Here is a 9,783-nt window from a genome sequence, read left to right as displayed (position 1 = left end):
GAAAAACCCTAGTTACGGTTTTGATCAATCTTCCCCAATATGTATAAACACATTACAAGAGATTATCTTTTATAGGAAGACTTGATATCAAAAAACCGGAAATAACTAGTTTTAGGAAATACTCTCAAAATCGGAAATCGTGAATTGTGGGGAAACAATTACGATTTTGTATCTAGGTTCTTCTTTTGGAAAATCGGTTTTTCATGGTCTGGATCTTTGTTTCGGATTGATTCCATGTTTTTGTCCAAAAATATGTTTACTCTTTTATTACCATAGAGTGGCAATATCACTTGAAATTTATTCAAGAATTTACTAGAGTATACAGAGATAAATTTGAACAAGATATGATATTTGTTAAAAATACTATCAGAATCATAAACCCAGTGATGTTTCAAAAGATCACTTGCTTCATTAAAACAGTTGTAAGGTGTATGAAGCAAACCACTGTTAATAGAATTATTAACTGAAAACTCATCCCTTGTAGGATCACATATTTTCCAAAACTGCATCCTAGAAAGCTAAACATTGACAGTCCTTGATCTGAAAATGTACATGTATATACTTTGGTAGGCCATCCAAAATACATATAAGATTCCTGATTTTGTCAGAACACAATAGACAATGTTCATAGAAATCTTAAGTAGAATCTTATGCATTTTCAATATACAGACTGTCACATAGGCCATTGTACCATTGTTACGTAACATAATGATGTACAACCCAATAATAGTTAAAGGATCGTGTAAGTCACTCAAGACATACATATGCGTAATTCCTAACAGGTTTAGGAATAAGAGTATTACATACTTCATACGGGTTTTCCACCATGATCTTTTAAAGTAGTCAAATCCTGCCATTACGTTAACTGAATCATTCATAGATTCAATTCTTATAGGATGGATCGCACCAAACACATATTGTTAGATCTTTTCGTGTTTGCCTGCTCTGATACTAATTGAAAAGGCGAGGGTACCCAAATATACCTCAACCTAATACTTTTCCTTTATATAAGTCCTTTCTCCGAAAGTGATTGTCTATGGACTGAGTCGAGACAATACAACTAATCGGTTCACACTTTGTGTGATCGTCTATGGATACAAGATCGAGACAATACAACGACAAAGTATGTTTACTTGATACAAATGTTCGGACTTAACCAAACACAATAGGATTGCTTATCAAATAAATAGGAATTAACGTTTGTGTAATTTACTTTAATTATAATAAAACAATTATAATGCGGAAATATAAAGTAAATGACACAACAAGATTTTGTTAACGAGGAAAACTGCAAATGCAGAAAAACCCAGGGACCTTGTCCAGAATTGAATACTCTCAAGATTAAGCCGCTATACAAAATAAACCAACTTCGTATAGTTGAGACCAAGCAACTAAACCTACAGTTCACCTAGTTCCGTCTGTATTTGCACGCCTCCAACTTATGAATAAGTCACGTAATTGGAACAATTCCTTTGGTTCGTATTCCAAACAGTAAAGGAACAACAAATCTGTTTGGTATCAACTCTCTTCAACCAAGTCATATGATTTGGACAAAGGCTCTTCTGTTTATCTCAATAAACTCCTTCGTCAGGTCCTTAGATTTATCTTATGTTCAATTAACCAAAGTAATCGTAAGAATTTGCAATCAATACTTTTAATCACAAAGAACCATATTGATGCCGATGTACTCAACTAATCAATCCAATCTACCACAAGGATAAACCTATTATAGTTGGATCCTCTTTGTACCGAAACAAGTATTGTGCACACCAAAGATTTATATAACCAAGTCAGAAATCTTCTATCTCTTCTTTATCTTCAAATCTTCTTAGATCTTCAATAAACACCTGCACACAACTACTTGAATCTCTTGTAAACAATCAACATAAAACGGAGTCTGTTAACAATGGATTATCACAAGATCGTCTTTAGAACTAACAACAGTCTAAAGATCCCTGTCGAAACTTTGAACTAGTTTGAGTGAATCTTAGATCAGAAGAGAAGATTCTCAAGCATAAACAAACTAGGTGCAATCAAAGTTCAACCACCATTAGTCAATCAAATCATTCGAAAACAAAAGATAAACCGCAATTACCTAGTTTCCCACCAATGGTACTAATAGAGCTTCTCAATCCCAAAGAAGACTTTAAAGTGAGCGGTCGAAAGAAATTTCGCCTAATTAGGTTACTCTCTTTTCCGAATAGGCGGCTTCACCAGTAACAGTACAACAGAGGAAGTTTACTGTCACGAAGGATTAATTTGCTAGAATGCAAACTTCAAGTATTTATAGACAAGGAAGTTTGGACACCAAGGAATTTCCAAAACCGAAAATATTCTCAAGATATTCAATAATAAATAATTTCCAAATTCGGTTTTCAAAATTCCAGAGAATGCTCTGTCCAAAATATTGATCGAAAATCTCCTTGGAAAATCTTTAACTAGTAAATGCACATTACTAATTCTTATTTTCCATATATATAATTAAAAACCTTAATTAAAAGATTCTTAACTTATTTAATTTCGATCCTGGAATTTTCTTCCTTTTAGATGTTAAGGAATATCTTTGAACAATAAAAGATACGCATTAATACACGTGTTCAAAGTGTGTCGACATCCTTACTTTGTACGTCCTCTTTCATACTTACACACTTAAAACCGATTCACCACGCTTCCAAACATGTTTAGAATTGGTTCTTCTGACTTTCAAGAGCTATGTGATTGATCAAGAACACTCAATCACAAATCATGGGTTTAACGGTTCTACCAAAACAAGTTTTGGTTTTACCTCCATGTGAGTATTGTGCATAGTCACACTAGCTTCCCAAAATTCGTTAACTAGGTACTAAGATCGGTTCCCCATATATTTATGGTATCTAACTTATATGTGTTGCACATGTCCATAGGATCAGTTCCTCTTTTCCTAAAAACGTGTTGCACATGTCCATAGGATCGGTCCCCTTTCTGCTATAAACCTTGCTGCACCTCATACAAGGATCAATTCCCCTTTGTGATGTGTTGCACCTCTTACTAGGATCGGTTCCCCTTTACCCATAGTTAGGTCTTACAAACTACACAAACTCGATTATATCATCAGGTGATTACTTAAGATCGGTTTCACTAATAAAAGTCATACCAATACATAAGTCAGGCCTTATGTGAATAGTTTTACCAAGAACACAAACAAGTCATGATCGGTTGTACTAATCACACATATTGGTCGTTCATAAGATATGAAATGAATAACAATCCCAATAACGCCTGGCGATTTCCTTTTCGATTCACAAACCAAGTTCATGAACTTACTTCCTTAAAACACATGTAAAACATTGTTTCCTAGGATGAAATCCTTACCTCATACCCATACATAATCACAGTAGCATTAAAACGATTATGTCGATGTCTTTTCTATAAAGTTTAATGCTTAAGCAATAAACCTCGTATTGTGTTCCTTAATACTATGTCAATCTACAGTGTTCATTCTTCGGAGTTTTGTTTTCAATATGCACGACTTGAAAGATACGTTAGGGAACGAAACATTTCAAGCCAAATATCACTAACCTCAAGTGGAAGGATGATATTGTGGTTGTAGCTCCTTACTTCTTCACTTCTTCAAGTCTTCGCAATACTTGTAATGTCTTATATCCTAATACTTTCAAGCTAACCTATACGAAGTTGACTCTAGTACATTTAATCAAGCGACTCTTAAATAAGTTTTGATTCACTAAAATATGACAACCAAACTTGACATACCAACGCTTGGTGGGTTCAACCGAGATATGCTCTAACACAGGTTGATAACTGGACCGCGTCCCCATGCCTGGCCGAGAGGAGAAGTGACAGGGTGCAGAAAGGGTTGTTCCATAAGACTTACTTGTGTTCGGAATCTATGAATGAACGTCGACGGGCTCTCTCCAGGTAATTGAGTTACATTGGTAAGTTGTTGATACGGCAACATGTAATCTTCAGGGTTGGATGGATTGCTGGAAATTCTTTCGGGTATTGACATCGGCAGAGAGGACACTCCTAATTTTGCTTTATTGCCATGTACCCACGAGCGCCCCAGAATCATGTCATAATTTGGGAATTCTTTGACAATGTGTAATTTTCCATGTGTTAGAGCATCTACCACCTTAATTTCGAGGTTAATGTATCCATACACGTCTATTGCTTCTCCTTCCAGGTTTTTGACCGCAATTGGGGAATAAGTAGCCTTCTGTTTTGAAGTTCCTGCAGCTCTTGGAGTCTTGACGGTAACAATGTTGAATTTAAAGGCGGTGTCAATCAGTGTGCCATCGAACGCAGCATTCTTTAGGTAAGCCGTGGTCAGCAGTCCCCAGTTGCACTTTCCAACAACGCTTCCTGAGAGAGGTTGGGATTTCGGAGTGGCTTCCTCAGCAGTAAAGAGTCGCTTGCCCGACACAACACGATTGAGGGATGTAAACATGTCTTGACGCTGCGCCTTGGAGAGATATAGGATTTCGCACACACGCTGCATCATGGTTTGCACGGTTTTGTGAACAGAGTCCCCAGAGAGCATGCAGCTTCTAAGTGGAAGAGGATCTCTGTGAACTCCCTTATTGCCCAGTTGAAGTTCTCCTACCTCCACCTTTCCTTGAAAATGCGTTTTGACCTATTGCATTCATTGGTCGGGTGATGGACGAACCTGTGGTAGCGGAAATACTTGGGATTTGCTATTTCTTCTTCCGTTGGCGGGCGCCTGATAGGAGGCAGCTTGATAGAAATATCATAACATCAAGGAATTTGATGAATTCAAGGAAAAATAGGATAAATAATAATAAAATAATAAAGAAAAGGGCGTGTGGGACCGGCCAGGGCATGGCCGGCCGGCTAGTGGCCCTGTCCCACAAGTTTTCATAATTTTATTTTATTATTATATGATGATTTGTGCAAAAAATACCATGAAATCAAGGAGTTTTTCATGAAATTAGAGAAATAATAATAATAATAAAATAATAACGAACCGTGAGGTGTGGGGCCGGCTGGGACCAAGGCATGGCCGGTTGGCCAATGGTCACGCCCCACACTCCTTACCTTAATTTTATATTATTTTTTATGGATTTATGGAAGTACCATGAAACCGAGGAGTTTCCTCGAGACGAAGGAGATTTGATAAAATGAGATAATTTTCGTCAAATCATGGAAAATAATAAAAATGCATTAAAAATATAAAACTGGCATGGGATTGACCACAACACGGTCGGTCGGTCGTGTGTCCGTGCTCCCAGCACCGTGGTCAATATTTTTAATTATTTATTATTTTCTTCTCTATTTTGCATAGGTTCATCGTTTCGTTGTATTTTTGAAATACTCGTTCTTGCGGTGACTGTTAGTGTATCGTCGTTGAATATACCTTCACCATTTGAATCGGGGCTTACTTAGAAGTAGCTTAGACGCCCGGTTGTTGATTATTTATTACTAATTGTGGAATTCGGTGGAGAATAATTCACAAAACTGAGTAATAAGATGTTTATTATTAATTCATAGGATCAGCTGAGGATTCGACTACGAATTCAGAATAATAAAGTGAGCATTACCATTCCATGGGATCGTAGATTCGACCATAGAATCCGAGTAATTAAGATTTATCTATTACCATTTATGAGACCAGTTGTGGATTCGATCATGAAATCGGAGTAATGAGATAATATTGTTATTGCTATTCTATGAGATCAAGCCGTGGATTCGATCATAGAATCATAACAATTGTTTATTGCCATTCCGTTGGACCAGTCGCAGATTCGACCATAGAATAGGAGCAATTGTTATTGCCATTCCATGGGACCAGTCGTGGATTCGACCATGGAATAAGAGCAATCGTTATTGCCATTCCATGGGACCAGTCGTGGATTCGACCATGGAATAGGAGCAATCGTTATTTCCATTCCATGGGACCAGTCGTGGATTCGACCATGGAATAGGAGCAATAATAGATTATTCTGGGAATTCAGTAGTGAATGTCACGGCAGAATTAATCTTAATTAGGATAATTAACTTTGTGGCTCTATACTAGCAGAGCAAGCTGTCTAGGAGCATTAATTATCCCGATATGAGCTTGTCGGTAAGTCATATCCTTTATATAGTCAGGGTAAACTCGTTGTTTGTTCCTGAAGACGTTATCGCTCTATACTAGCAGAGCAAGCTTTCTAGGAGCCGTCCATCTCGTGATACCATATAGAAATAATCACTGAAAATTGTTCAGTGTTCATGAGATATGTCGTTGTCCAGCCGTGAGACTAAATATCTACATGTACTCTGAGAGAAAGTACTCTCCATTCAGAATTCGATGAGAGACCTATGTCTCAGTACTCACGTCTGATTGCTGGATCAGAGCTTCGTATAATTATGAGTTCACGATTTTAGCCCTTGTCGAAAATACACCATCTACATTAAGTCCCCTGCTTACTGAGGAAAGTTGTATTCCTCAGTCAGCATTAAATGGTGATTTTCCGGCTATAAATAACAATACCAGTAATTGAACTTAGTCGTAAGTTGAGACGTTACCGGATTTAGAGAGCATGAGCAAACCACGACTTGATGAAGGCTTCAATGTCATGATTGGAGTGTCGTTTGATGAGCATACATTGGTGTTGAACCGGTGGTTTGGACGACGAGTCTGTGGTTGGTCAGGATTCGCGGGACGGGCCCATGAAAACAAATCCTTGTTTTATGAATAGACGCTCGTTCGTTCGTTAGTTTAAGGAACAAACAAAATAGACCTAAGTCTAATGATATAAAATTCGTCTATGAGCTTTCACGAAAACCGGAATTTTATATTTTAAATATGTGAGATTTCACAAAGTGGAATAAACTCTCGTTTCAAAGGTGGATGCTCGTACGAGAGAAAAGTTTTTTTTTTTTGATAGACGTGCGTCTGTTAGTAATAAAATTTTGTTTATGAGCCTTTATGAAATTTTTTATCTTCGAGCTTTTGGAAATCTTTGAAAATATACTCTCGCTTCAAAGACAGATGCTCGTACGAGGGAGCAAAAATATATAGATATATTTTTCAAATTTACGTGAGTTTCACGTTAAAATATATTTTGTAAAATCAATGTTTTGATTTTGAACAATTGTTGAAGGTAGACAACCATACATGGTGAAAGAATGTCTATATGTGAGTTTTCACAATCGTAGAATGGACGTCTGTCCAGATTTTGATAAACCAGTGAATGTTCACATTGTAAAATTTACGTGGGTTGTTCACGGTTTTGTGAAAATCATGTCAGAATTTTGCTCGTCTTAGCAGGTTTGAAGGAACGAGCAAGATTTGAAGTATTAACTCATGTACTGTTAGTGGAATCGTAAACATGTAAGAGTTGAAAGTTACCATTTTTGCAGACGCTGATGTGAGCATCTTTATTCCATGATTCGTTGTTTTGCTGAATCTTGCGCTTTGTATAAATGATGCGTTGAATGTTATGCATCTGTCACAACCACTTTGCAAGAATGACTGACTCCCATGATGACACTTTCAAAGACGATGTTTCCAGGGATGACATCTCCGCGGGTGTAACTTCAAGAAATGGTACTTCTGGGACCTCTGAGTGATGGTGAGAGATCCTTCATACTGAGTTGTACTCCTGGTTATTTCATCAACTATACCACAGGATGATCATGTAGTGAGGTTTCAGATCAATGTAGACTCCTCGGAAATGGAAGAAATTCTTCGGAGCGGAGCATCCAGAAGTAAGGACTACAAGATGTTAGCAAATGACGTGCAGTCCCCAGCCGTTTCTTTGGTGAGTTGTTACCGCTCGTTGTGTCATGACTTTTTCCTGCCCGTGCATTTAGGATCACGAGACCAAGGTTTTGTTATTTATTTTCAGACCTTTTCTCCATCGATTGACGGTCTTCAACTTGTTCCCAGACGAACAATTCAGGAATCCAGTACCGATGAAGGAGTCGATGTAAATATCTATTTCGTGCAGGTGATCGCGGCATCTCCTTGAATGAAATAATAATAATTTTTGTTGATGAATCCAGGAAGAAATCATTGTAGATAAGAATCATGTTGATGAAGCGCACTCTTCTTTGGAAGATGGGAATATGGAGAATTCCCGAAATCCCGAACCGAATGGAGATAGCGGTTTTGTCAACGGAGATTCTGGCATCGTCGAGCCTTCAAATGATTTAGAGACTCCCTTAGTAAGTATATCTCCTGTAATTTCTTCAAAGAAGTATCATATTGCTGATTCTTGAATGAATGGATGAAAATCCATGTGAATTTATGGATAACTTTGCCGAAATACATCACCGGAAAATTTCAGACTTCAGATTTTACTAGAAACGCTGTAGAATCTTCGTCCGAAGTCGGATTTTCGCGGTTTGCATATGTATCTTCAAGCCCAGGAAATTTCCAAGCTTTAACAATGAATATTTTTGAAGTTTGAGCATGTTTAGGGCCTGAAAAGGGCGAAATAGTGAACTTCCAGGAGACCTTCAGAACTTTTTCAGATGGCATGTTGATCCATGTTTTAGCCACATCTATTTGCTCATTCATCGGATTGTCATGAAATTTTTAGAAGTTGTATAGGATATCCATACGAAGATAATGGTATATAACCCATCTTCATATTCCTCATAGATTGCTCCCAGTTCGTCTTTTAGTACACGGCAGAGTACAGTTTCTTCAGATGAGGTTACCGTGAAACGTATTTTCATGACTTTCATGCTATTTGCTCGTTCCTTGAGTGTATAATGATTAATCTTGATAAAGTTGGATTTCTTGTATGATGTATTTTATGATCTCATTTGGTTTCAAGCTTAAATGACTCTAACCTCATGTAATCTTCGTATTAGGTGCCAAATACCGAAGTTGAGGATATTGAAACCAATGAGGATAAATCAAACTTACATGGAGTTATTTATGAAGAGACAACCATATCTACACTTCAAGGCCATGATAAGGTTGTCATTGAAGTCTTGGAAACTCAGATTGTTGCTGCTTCAGTGATAGAAGAAACCGAAACACCAGTAGAGAATACTGAAGAAACTGTTGCCCTGGAGGCTGCTCCAGTAATTGAGAACCGTATAGTGGTGCATGAATATCCAAGTGCAGGAGTTTCTTTTGATCCTACGTTCGATGCTTCACTCCCGTATCATGAACTAGTTGGCGGATTCAGTGTTCCCATTGGATATGCAGGCTTGTACGAGAAACCGTGGAAGATGTATGGGCACATCGTCGTTACCAAGGATCCGGAGCATAGTTATTTCTTGACGAGGCAAGTAGAAGCCATGTTGCGTGTTATAAATGATATCCGCATCACAACTGGAAATATTGTCACCCGGGATGTACTCTTTGATTGGGAGTACAACTTGAAGAAAGCTGAAGAACTTGATTTCAATTTGAAGTGGCTTCGTCAAAAAATTGATGTTATAAGGAAAGCGGTGGAAGGTGACACTTCTTTCACCACCAGTGATGCCGTGTTGAAGAAGATGGATGAAGAAAAGCAGAAATCTTATCTTGCTGACTTTCTTTAGTTTTCTTTCCATGATATCTTGAACCTTGGACTTCTGAGAGATGTGAGGTTTTATTCTGGTCTTGATTTCTTGATCGGTTTTGGATTGTGAAATCGATCGTCTTAACAAGTGGACCGTCAGTCCCCAGTATTTTGTTAAGTATCTCCCTTTCGTTTTCCCTTCTTCTGGTGGGACCTAGATAGAGGACCCAGGTAGAAAATTGATGTAAAGACCTAGGTGGTCGAAGTTCGAGGTACCTTGATGAAGGACTTAGCGAAGAGACCTGGTGGACACCGATCGACT

Source organism: Papaver somniferum, chromosome 9 (genome assembly GCF_003573695.1).
Source record: "Papaver somniferum cultivar HN1 chromosome 9, ASM357369v1, whole genome shotgun sequence".
In the NCBI taxonomy this organism is placed as follows: Eukaryota; Viridiplantae; Streptophyta; class Magnoliopsida; order Ranunculales; family Papaveraceae; genus Papaver; species Papaver somniferum.
Note: the sequence above shows the minus strand (reverse complement) of the source record.